This window comes from Macaca nemestrina, chromosome 5, assembly GCF_043159975.1.
Source record: "Macaca nemestrina isolate mMacNem1 chromosome 5, mMacNem.hap1, whole genome shotgun sequence".
Lineage (NCBI taxonomy): Eukaryota > Metazoa > Chordata > Mammalia > Primates > Cercopithecidae > Macaca > Macaca nemestrina.
In genome coordinates, this window is record NC_092129.1 from 17,082,249 (window position 1) to 17,095,020 (window position 12,772).

At 38.3% G+C, this 12,772-nt stretch overlaps 1 long non-coding RNA gene across 1 annotated transcript in view; it reads right to left on the reverse strand.

Moving 5' to 3' along the window:
- Nucleotides 1-469: 469 nt before the first annotated feature.
- The window catches only part of LOC105499727 (uncharacterized), a 28,502-nt gene continuing 16,199 nt past the window's right edge, over nucleotides 470-12,772 (reverse strand). Inside the window, exon 3 of the long non-coding RNA XR_011623023.1 lies at nucleotides 470-2,366. This is a non-coding gene — a long non-coding RNA (uncharacterized lncRNA). The remainder of the gene's footprint in view (nucleotides 2,367-12,772) is intronic.

Here is a 12,772-nt window from a genome sequence, read left to right on the forward strand (position 1 = left end):
AGGTCCCAATCAATGATAGAATATCTATTTTTGCTTAAGTTTCAAATTGCCTAATAGAAAAATCAGTTTTCTTGAAAAAGAATTAAATTGCAAGTCAGGATTGTCTTTCCCTTCTTGTGAGCATCAGTCATTTTCACTAACAACCATATAGTAAAACTGAAATGAATTGCTTGCTATTTGCAGAATAACTGAAAATTAATCTCATTTTTACAGGCTTCCATCAGATGTAAAATAATTTTACTTAAACGCCACAAAAGTCATAGTCTGGAAATATGAGAATACAATAATGGTTCTGTTCTTCTAGGATATTTCTTATTTTAATTAATTGAGTGATTGAGGATGGTTTTGTTGAGTAATTTCCTAAATGAATCATTTAACTTCTCAATGAAACAATCTATTTTCTTAAAAAATTGGGTAAATTCCAGAAGTTTATAATTCATAATTTATTATTCTTAATGAGCTAGTTAATATGAACAGTGATAGGATATAGAAATAATATGGTTACAAGTGTAAAACCAATTATTTAGCTTGTGACTAAAATTTCAATCAAGCTAACATTGAATTCTGCATGTTATTTAACAGAGTGACTTAGAATCAGTTTGATAAAGGATGAGAACAGTTTTCTGAAAGATTTTTGAAATGCTGACACCATGTAATGGCTGACATCTCCATAATCTCTTAGATTTTATTCAAGGAATCCAGTTAAAGTGTTTAAGAATTTCAGCTAAAGTTGACTTCAGCTGTGGTTCAAGATCACAGTATTAGTTTAGGCCAGACACAGGACTCACATCTGTAATTCCAGCACTTTGGGAGACCAAATCAGGCGGATTGCTTGAGTCCAGGAGTTTGAGACCAACCTGGGCAATGTAGTAAGAAAGACTCCAGTCTCTACAAAAAAATTTTAAAAACTTAGCTGGGTGTGGTGGTGCATGCCTGGAATCCCAGCTATGTGGGAGGCTGAAGCAGGAAGATTGCTTGAACCCAGGAGTTTGAGGTTGCAGTGAGCTATGATCATGCCACTACACTCCAGCCTGAGTGACACAGTGAGACTCTGTCTTTGAGAAAACAGTATTAGTTTATGTATTCATTTCACATGCTTCTGAGAAATAAATTATAGGCAGGATTTCAGTAGGTAGAGATTTAGGAAGAATTCCATACATTGTACTTTATCATTTTATGTTAGTATCCTTTTTTGTTGGATGGAAAGTGAAGAAAATGTATTTGTTTCTCTGTCTCAAGGATATTTTTGCCTATTTTAATTTACTAAATATTAACAACTTGCATAAAACAGAGCATTTAGTATACAAACTGGGACATTGGCTTATTTGAGTTCAAATTCCAGATCTGCTACTTACTAGCAGTGTAATGTAAAATAGTAATAATAATACTACCAACTTTACAGGATTGCGTGAAGAGTGTGTGAGTTCGTGTAAGCCCTTATAACAGTGCTTGTCACATAATAGGCTTTCAATAGCTTTCACAACTATAAGATCTGGGTTTAAGGCACTCCATTGCCTTTCCCTTGGTGTGGGTCATATTTACGGCATGCCAATCTTTTATGTAATGGTGCGTATGCTATATATTGTAAGACCTGTTTACAAAAGTCTATACAAAAAATTATCGCAAATAAATCAGGGTGATTTTAGATCTACACGTTTCATATTGCTATTGTTTTCAGAATCATAGAATAGAGAAATTGGAAGGTTTTTTTTTTTAACAGCAATGGATGGGGCAAGAAAATGACATAATTATAGTCTTGCAGCTAGGAAACCTGTGTTTTATTCTGAGCCTGGTCATGAATTAACTGTATTATCTTTGGGGACATCCCTTAATCTCTTGGGTCTCAGTTCCCTCAGCTAAATACAATGGGCCTAATAATACCATTTGAGATCATGTACATTCTCAGATTGTAAATTGTGTTCTTATTATTAAAGATCATTTAAATCTACATTTTGTATTTCGAAAGTGCCTGAAAACATTTTGTCCCTCTCTGAACTTTGGGATGTCTACAGAATAGTCAACTTCCTATTGCATTCCCATCCATTAGGTCATGTGAGTTGAGAATTAGGAAAGGGGCTGAGAGGAGGCCTGGAGAATCACTTTCATAGGAACTAGAAAAATATTAGGTTATTTGGATGTGCAACACATAGGGGCTCAGGAATTTTGGAGGCCGAAACCACTCACTTAACCTTTCTGGATGCAATCATTTCTCACTTCATTAGGCCAAAGTTCATTTTGATCTGGGAATTCCACGCCAGGAACACAGTTCATTCCACTTCTAATTCAAAACACCTGGACTCCTTTGACTGGAGGCCACTTCCTGGGGCTGGCTCATCTTTCTGTGGCGACCTGGGTCTTGCCTCAGCCTACAACAGCAAACACATCATGAGGAAAGATTAATTTTAGTGGAAGAGGGCCAAGAAAAACAAACAGATAATTTAAAATATTAAAAACTTACTAACTGAGACAATGGGAAGCCAACGTTAGCCCTGAAGTAAGAAACGTGCCTAATTAAGGAAGCAAGAGCTGCTATAATCAACCTACCAATTACTGAGAATTAGAGCAAGATACCTTGGAAGCGTAAAGTGATTGTAATAAAAGTATTGTCAGAGCTTAATTAGATAAAGAAAACACACAGTTTGCACACTGATAGCTTTGATATTTACTCTGTCCCTGCAATCACAATGATGAAGGAAGGAACCCCATCCTGAGTCTCAGGGTCACCTGTAGACCTGTGGAATGTGTGCCTTGATTCAACTTTTTGAAGACATAAACAATGAAAAATAGGAGGTGTGAATGCCAACTCATTGGTAGCAGTAGGTTTTTGTTTTGTTTTGTTTTGTTTTAATTATACTTTAAGTTCTAGGGTACATGTGCACAACATGCAGGTTTGTTACATATGTATACATGTGCCATGTTGGTGTGCTGCACCCATTAACTCATCATTTACATTAGGTATATCTCCTAATGCTATCCCTCCCACTCCCCCCACCCCACGACAGGCCCTGGTGTGTGATGTTCCCCACCCTGTGTCCAAGTGTTCTTATTGTTCAATTCCCACCTATGAGTGAGAATATGCAGTGTTTGGTTTTCTGTCCTTGCAATAGTTTGCTCAGAATGATGGTTTTCAGCTTCCTCCATGTCCCTATAAAGGACATGAACTCATCCTTTTTTATGGCTGCATAGTATTCTATGGTGTATATGTGCCACATTTTCTTAATCCAGTCTATGACTGATGGACATTTGGGTTGGTTCCAGGTACCAGTAGGTTTTAAACTGGATATCTACTTTCACCAGTTGTGATGTATATAGATAACACTTGTAGTGCAGTTTGATGACTTTCTAATTTGTGTTTTGCAAGTTTATCCCTAAATTCCCAATCACTCCTCTTTTCTGCCTGCCTTTCATTTCAGATTTTCTTGGCCCCTCAGTATAACAGAGAGAAAAAGCAGGAATAGGAGGGGGCATTCCAATGAGTCTCTTTGCTCTTCCAGGATTCAATCACAGGTTTGCTTCAGTTCAACAAGCCTTTTATTGACTAACCCCTTTGCCAGGCACTGTGCTGGGAGCTGCAAAGATAATTGGGACTTCATTTTAACAGATTCAAACCAAAGACCTTCTTCATACCTTGGCACTGGCCACCTTGCTAGCCATTGCTCCTCACTCACACAATGTCAGTGTGCTTCTTTCTTAGCTGGGGGCTGAAAGTTTAAAACACTTGCACAATTATCCCCCCACTCTCCACTAGTCTTAGTATAATGCCCTGAGGTAGTTATTGGTTGTAGTACTGATGGTAGAAATAGAAGAAGAGAGTGAGTCAAATATGATTTTTTAGTATTGACAATGGGTTTGGTTTTCTATAAAAATTGACAATTGTGTCAGCTACTCAGGAGGCTGAGGTTGGAAGATGCTTGAGCCCAAGAGTTCAAAGATGCAGTGAGCTATGATCACACCACTGCATTCTAGCTTGGGTGACAGAATGAGATGCTAACTCTAAAAAACAAAACAAAACAAAACAAAAACAAGACAACTTGTAGTGATATTTCCATCAAAAATATATTAAATTTCAAAATTTTTAAATCCATGAAGATGCTATTTTTTGTATGTTAGATGTATGATAAACCAAAATAAAAAAAATTGTGGATACATACTAGGTATATATATTTATCGGGTATATGGGATATTTTGATACAGGCATACAATGTGTAATAATCACATCAGTGTAAATGCAGTATCCATCACCTCAAGCATCTATCTTTTGTGTTAGAAACAATCCATTTATACTGTTTATTTTAAATATGTAATTACATTATTTAATTGTAGAAGCTTTTTAACTTGCTGTAATCCCTTTTGTCCATTTTTGATTTGGTTGCCTGTGCTTGTAGAGTATTACTGAAGACATCTTTGCCCATTACAATGTCCTATAGAATTTCCCCAATGTTTACTTTTAGTAGTTTCACAGTTAAGTCTTTAATCCATTTCATCTTGATTTTTGTCTATGGTGAGAGATAGAAACCTAGTTTCATTCTTCTGTCTACTGATATCCAGTTTACCCAGTACAATTTATTGAAGAGAATATTCTTTACCCATTGTAAGTTTTTGGCACCTTTGTCAAAAATGAGTTCACTGTAGATATACAGATTTGTTTCTGGGTTCTCTATTGTGTTTCATTGGTTCATGTGCCTGTTTTTATGCTAGCGCCACGCTGTTTCTCTTACTATATCTCTTTAGTATAATTTAAAGTCAGGTGATGGGATTCCCCCAGTTTTGTTCTTTTTGATCAGGAGAAGTTTGTCTACTCTGGGTCTTTTGTGGTTCCATATACATTTTAAAATTGTTTTTTCTATTTCTGTGAAGAAAGTCATCAGCATTTTGATAGGGATTGCACTGAATCTGTAGATAGCTTTGAAGAATATGGGCCGTTTAAAAGTATTGGTTCTTCCAATCCATGAACATAAAATATTTTTTCATGTTTTTGTGTCCTCTTCAATTTCTTTCATCAATATTTTATAGTTTTCATTGTAGAACTGTTTCACTTTCTGCCTAAGTACATGCCCAGGTATTTTATTTTATTTGTACCTATTGTAAATGGAATTACTTTATTTCTTTTTCAGATTGTTTATTGCTGGTATATAGAAAAGCTACTGATTTTTGTATGTTAATTTTGTATTCTTCAGCCTTAATGAATTTGTTTGGCAGTTCTATTAGTTTTTTGTGGAGTTTTTAGGTTTTTCCAAATATAAGATCATATTGTCTCCAAACAAGGATAATTTGACTTCTTCCTTTCCAATTTGGATGCCCTTTATTTATTTCTCTTGTCTGATTGCTCTACCTAGGACTTCTAGTACTGTGTTGAATAACAGTGATGAAAGTGGGCATCCGTGTAGTGCCCCAGATCTTAGAGAAAGGCTTTCAGTTTTTTTCCCATTTAGTATAATACTAGCTGTGGGTCTGTCATATATGGCTTTTATTATGTTGAGGTATGTCATTTCTAGACCCAGTTTTTTGAGGGTTTTTATTATGAATGAATGTTGAACTTTATCAAATGCTTTTTCAGCATCAATTGAAATGATCATATGGCTTTTGTCCTTCATTCTGTTGACATGATGTATCACGTTGATTGATATGCATACGTTGAACCATCCTTTCATCCTTGGGATAAATCCCACTTGGTCACAATGAATGATCTTTTTAATTGTTGTTGAATTCAGTTTGCTAGTTTTTTTGTTAAGGAGTTTTGCATCAATATTCATCAGAGATTTTTGAGAAAACCTGTAGTTCTATTTCTTTATGTGTCTTTCTCTGGTTTTGGTATCAGGGTAATACTGACTTTGTAGAATGAGTTTGGGCCGGGCGCGGTGGCTCACGCCTGTAATCCCAGCACTTTGGGAGGCCGAGGCGGGCGGATCATAAGGTCAGGAGATCGAGACCAGGGTGAAACCCCGTCTCTACTAAAAATACAAAAAATTAGCCGGGCGCGGTTGTGGGCGCCTGTAGTCCCAGCTACTCGGGAGGCTGAGGCAGGAGAATGGCGTGAACCCAGGAGGCGGAGCTTGCCGTGAGCCGAGATCGCGCCACTGCACTCCAGCCTGGGTGACAGAGCGAGACTCCGTCTCAAAAAAAAAAAAAAAAAAAAAAAAAAAGAATGAGTTTGGAAGAACTCCCTCCACCTCTATTTTTGGAATAGTTTGAGTAGGATAAGAATTACTTCTTCTTTAAGTGTTTGGTAAAATTTGGCAGTGAAATTATTGGGTCCTAGGCTTTTCTTTGCTAGAAAACTTTTTACTATGGCCTCCATCATATTACTTGTTATTGGTCTGTTCAGGTTTTGGTTGTCTTCATGGTTCAATCTTGGTAGATTGTGTGTGTCTAGGGATTTATCCATTTCCTCTAGATCTTGGAATTTATTGGCATATAGTTGCTCATGGTAGATACTAATGATCCTTTAAATTTCTGTGCTATCAGTTGTAATGTCACCTTTTTATCTCTTATTTATTTGGGTCTTCTCTCTTTTTTTCTTAGTCTGGATATGGGTTTGTCACTTTGTTTATTTTTTCAAAACGCAACTTTTTGTTTTCTTGAACTTTTGTATTGCTTTCTTTATTTCAATTTTATTTATTTCTGCTCTGAACTTTATTATTTCTTTTCTTTGATTAACTTTGGGTTTGGTTTGCTCTTTTTTAGTTCTTTGAGATGCATCATTAGGTTGTTTATTTGAAGTTTACTTTATTTGATGTAGGCACTTACAGCTATAAAGTTCTCTCTTTGCACTGCTTTTGCTGTATACCAAAGGTTTTGAAATGTTACGTATCCATTATCACTTGTTTCAAGAAATGTTTCAGTTTCCTTCTTAATCCCTTCAATGTCCCACTGTGCCTTTAAGAGTGTATTGTTTAATTTCCACGTGTTTGCATAGTTTCTAAAATCTTTCTTTTTATTGATTTCTTGTTTTATTCCATTGTGATCAGAGAGAAAATGGTACATTGTGCATGCTGGTCTCAAACTCCTGACCTCAAGTGATCCACCTACCTCAGCCTTCCAAAGTACAGAGATTACAGGTATGAGCCTCCACAACTGGGCTCAGGCCAGTAACTCTTAATTTGTCCCTTTGAGGCTATTTTCTACATCGTGTAAGCGTTCTTCATTACTTTGAATTCTTTCTTCTTTTGTCTCCTCTGACAGGTATTTTCAAATAGCCTGTCTCCAGGCTCACTAATTCTTGCTTCTGCTTGATCAATTCTGCTATTAAGAGACTCTGGTTTTTTCACGGGCAAGATGGTTGAATAGGAAACGCTCCGGTCTGCAGGTTCCAGTGAGACCAACACAGCAGGTGAGTGATTTCTGCATTTCCAACTGAGGTGCCTGGTTCATCTCATTGGGACTACTTGGACAGTGGGTGCAGCCCACAGAGGACGAGCAGAAGCAGGGTGGAATGTCCCCTCACCCTGGAAGTGCAAGGGGTTGGAGAACTCCCTCCCCTAGCCAAGGGAAGCCATGAGGGACTGTGCCATGAGGCACGATGCATTCTGGCCCCGACACTATGCTTTTCCCATGGTCTTCACAACCCACAGGCCAGGAGATTCCCTCAGGTGCCTACACCACAAAGGCCCTGGGTTTCAAGCACAAAACTGGGTAGCTGTTAGGGCAGACACCTAGCTAGCTGCAGGAGTTTCTTTTCATACTCCAGTGGCACCTGGAATGCCAGTGAGACAGAACCGTTTACTCCCCTGGAAAGAGGGCTGAAGTAAGGGAGCCAAGTGGTCTTGCTCAACAGATCTCAACCCCCATGGAGCCCAGCAAGCTAAGAACCACCGACTTGAAATTCTTGCTGCCAGCACAGCAGTCTTAAGTCGACCTTGGAGGCTCAAGCTTGGTGCGGGGGAGGTGCGTCCACCATTACTGAGTATGAGTAGGTGATTTTCCCCTCACAGTGTAAACAAAGCCACCAAGAAGTTTGGACTGGGCGGAGCCCATGGCAGCTTGGAGAAGCCACTGTGGCTAGACTGCCTCTCTAGATTCCTCCTCTCTGGGCAGATCATCTCTGAAAGAAAGGTGGCAGCCCCAGTCAGGGGCTTATAGATAAAACTCCCGTCTCCCTGGAACAGAGCACCTGGGGGAAGGGGCAGCTGTGGACACAGCTTCAGCAGATGTAAAATTCCTTCCTGCCAGCTCTGAAGAGAGCAGCCATCTCCCAGCATGGCACTTGAGCTCTGCTAAGAGACAGACTGCGTCCTCAAGTGGGTCCCTGACCCCTTTGCCTCCTGACAGGGAGACCCCAGCAGGGGTTGATGGATGCCTCATACAGGAGAGCTCTGGCTGCCATCTGGTGGGTGCCTCTCAGGATGAAGCTTACAGAGGAAGGAACAGGCAGCAATCTTTGCTGCTCTGCAGCCTCAACTGGTGCTAACCAGGCAAACAGGGTCCAGAGTGGATTTCCAGCAAACTCCAGCAGATCTGCAGAACAGGAGCCTGACTGTTAGAAGGAAAACTAACAAACAGAAAGCAATAGCAAAAACACCATCAAAAAGGAAGACCACACAAAAACTCCGTCTGAAGACCAAAGGTAGATAAACTCATGAAGATGAGGAAAAACCAGCACAAAAAGGCTGAAAAGTCAAAAAACTAGAGCACCTCTTCTCCTCCAAAGGATCACAACTCCTCACCAGCAAGGGAACAAAACTGGATGGAGAACGAGTTTGATGAATTGATAAAGTAGGCTTCAGAAGATGGGTAATAACAAACTCCTCTAAGCTAAAGGAGCACGTTCTAATCCAATGCAAGGAAGTTAAGAACCTTGATAAAAGGTTAGAAGAATTGCAAACTAGAATGACAGTTCAGAGAAGAACATAAATGACATGATGGAGCTGAAAAACACAGCACAAGAACTTCATGAAGCATGCACACGTATCAGTAGCTAAATTGATCAAGTGGATGAAATGATATTAGAGCTTGAAGATCAACTTAACGAAATAAAGTGTGAAGACAAGATTAGAGAAAAAAGAATGAAAAGTAACAAACAAAGCCTCCAAGAAATATAGGACTATGAAAAGACCAAACTTATGTTTAATTGGTGTACCTGAAAGTGACAAGGAGAATGTAACCAAGTTGGAAAACACTCTTCAGGATATTATTCAGGAGAACTTGCCCAACCTAGCAAGGCAGGCCAACATTCAAATTCAGGAATTACAGAGAACATCACAAATATGATTCTCAAGAATAGCAATCCCAAGACACATAATTGTCAGATTCACTAAGGTTGAAATGAAGGAAAAAATGTTAAGGGCAGCCAGAGAGAAAGGTTGGGTTACCCACAAAGGGAAACCCATCAGACTGACAGTGAATGTTTCTGCAGAAACCCTCAAAACCACAGAGTTACATGGAAACTGAATAATCCGCTTCTGAATGACTACTGGGTAAATAACAAAATTAAGGCAGAAATAAATAAATTTTTTGAAACCAATGAGAACAACAACACAACATACCAGAATCTCTGTGAAACAGCTAAAGCAGTGTTTAGAGGGAAATTTATAGCACTAAATGCCCACAGGAGAAAGTGGGAAAGATCTAAAATCAACACCCTAACATTGCAAGTAAAAGAACTAGAGAAGCAAGAGTGAACAATTTCAGAAGCTAGGAGAAGATGAGAAATAACTAAGATCAGAGCAGAACTGAAGGAGATAGAGACATGAAAAACCCTTCCAAAAATCAATTAATCCAGGAAGTAGTTTTTTGAAAGGATTAACAAAATAGATAGACTGCTAGCCAGACTAATAAAGAAGAAAAGAGAGAAGAATCAAATAGACACAATACAAAATGATAAAGCAGAAATCACCACTGATCCCACAGAAATATAAACTTCCATCATAGCATGCTATAAACACCTCTACACAAATAAACTAGAAAATCTAGAAGAAATGGATAAATTCCTGGACACATACACACTCCCAAGACTAAACCAGGAAGAGGTCAAGTCCCTGAATAGACCAATAATAAGCTCTGAAATTGAGGTAGTAATTAATAGCCTTGCAATTAAAAAAAAAAAAAAAACCCAGGACCAGATGGATTCACAGCCAAATTCTACCAGAGGTACAAAGAGGAACTGGTACCATTCCTTCTGAAACTATTCCAAAAATAGAAAAAGAGGGACTCCTCCCTAACTCATTTTATGAGGCCAGCATCATCCTGATACCATCATCCTGATGCCAAAACCTAGCAGAGACACAACAACAACAAAAAAGAAAAATTCAGGCCAATATCCCTGATGAACATTGATGTGAAAATCCTCAATAAAATACTGGCAAACAGAATACAGCAGCACATCAAAAAGCTTACCCACCATGATCAAGTCAGCTTCATCCCTGGAATGCAAGGCTGGTTCAACATACAGAAATCAATTAATGTAATCCATCACATAAACAGAATCAAGGACAAAAACCACATAATTATCTCAATAGATGCAGAAAAGGCCTTTGATAAAATTCAACACCCCTTCGTGCTAAAAACACTCAATAAACTAGGTGTTGATGGAACATATCTCAAAATAATAAGAGCTGTTTATGACATCCACAGCCAATACCATACTGAATGGGCAAAAGCTTGAAGCATTCCCTTTGAAAACTGGCACAAGAGAAGGACGCTGTCTGTCACCACTCCTATTCAACATAGTATTAGAAGTTCTGGCCAGGACAATCAGGCAAGAGAAAGAAATAAAGCGTATTCAAATACGAAGAGAGGAAGTCAAATTATCTCTGCAGATGACATGATTATATATTTAGAAAACCCTATCGTCTCAGCCCCAAAACTCTTTAAGCTGATAAGCAACTTCAGCAAAGTCTCAGGATAAAAAATAAATTGACAAAAATCACAAGCATTGCTATACACCAATAATAGACAACCAGAGAGCCAAATCATGAGCAAACTCTGATTCACAATTGCTACAAAGAGAATAAAATACCTAGGAATACAACTTACAAGGGATGTGAAGAAAGTCTTCCGGGAGAACAAACCACTGCTCAAGTAAATAAGAGAGGACACAAACAAATGGAAAAATATTCCATGCTCATGGATAGGAAGAATCAATATCATGAAAATGACCATACTGCCCAAGGTGATTTACAGATTCAATGCTATTCCCATCAAGATACCACTGACTTTCTTCACAGAATTAGAAAAACTACTTTAAATTTCATGTGGAACCAAAAAAGAGCCTATATAGCCAAGACAATGCTAAGCAAAGAGAACACAGCTGAAGGCATCATATTACGTGACTTCAAACTATACTACAAGGCTACAGTAACCAAAACAACATGGTATTGGTACCAAAACAGATGTATAGGCCAATGGAACAGAGGCCTCAGAAATAATACCACACAACTACAACCATCTAATCTTTGACAAACCTGAGAAAAAAAATAAATGGTGTTGGGAAAACTGGCTAGCCATATGCAGAAAACTGAAATTGGACCCCTTCCTTACACCTTATACAAAAATTAACCCAAGATGGATTCAAGATTAAAATGTAAGACCTAAAATCATAAAAACCCTAGAAGAAAACCGAGGCAATATCATTCAGGACATAGGCACAGGCAAAGACTTCATGACTAAAACACCAAAAGCAATTGCAACAAAAGCCAAAATTGACAAATGGGATCTAATTAAATTAAAGAGCTTCTGCATAGCAAAAGAAACTATCATCAGAGTTGTAAAAAGTAAAGTAGAGGTTCCTCTTCAAAGACTCCTGTCTAATTAGGAATAACAGTAACTTCTCTTAGAAGCAAAATGTATTCAAAGACCTGTGCTAACATTCTTAAATATCTGCTAGCTGTAATAAAGAAATGAATGTACTTTATGTTTTTAGCTACCACAATTTAGCCTAAATATGTGCCCTAGCATGCTTATACTAGTCCAAATAAGCATTAGGTCATAGCCTATTCCTCTTCCTTATTTGAAGGTGTTTTTACATTTCTCAGCATTCCACAAGTTACTGCCTCCTTCCTTTGTTCTCTCTGCCTTTGTCTCTTTTAAAAAGTTCTAAGTTGCTAGCCAATCAGGACAAATACAGAATATGAGGTCCTGTTCCAGCCAATGGAGAGAATGTGGAGAAATAGTTTACTCTCCCACTGTTGGTGGGAGTGTAAATTAGTTCAACCATTGTGGAAGACAGCGTGGCAATTCCTCAAGGATCTAGAAACAGAAATACCATTTGACCCAGCAATCTCATTACTGGGTACATACCCAAAGGAATATAAATCATTCTACTATAAAGACACATGCACACGTTTGTTTATAGAAGCACTATTCACAATAGCAAAGACCTGGAGCCAACCCAAATGTCCATCAACATTAGACTGGATAAAGAAAATGTGGCACATACACACCATGGAATACTATGCAGTCATAAAAAAGAATGAGTTCATGTTGTTTTCAGGGACATGGATGAAGCTGGAAACCATCATTCTCAGCAAACTAACACAAGCACAGAAAATCAACACCGCATGTTCTCACTCATAAGTGGGAGTTGAACAATGAGAACATTTGGGCACAGGGAGGGGAGCATTACACACTGGGTCCTTTCAGTGGGTGGAAGGCAAGGGGAGGGATAGCATTAGGAGAAATACCTAATATAGATGATGGGTTGATGGATGCAGCAAACCACCATGGCATCTGTATACTCATGTAACAACCCTGCACATTCTGCACATGTATCCCATAACTTAATGTATAAAAAAATTTTCAATTTTGATAAAATCCAATTTATCTAAAAAAAATGCAG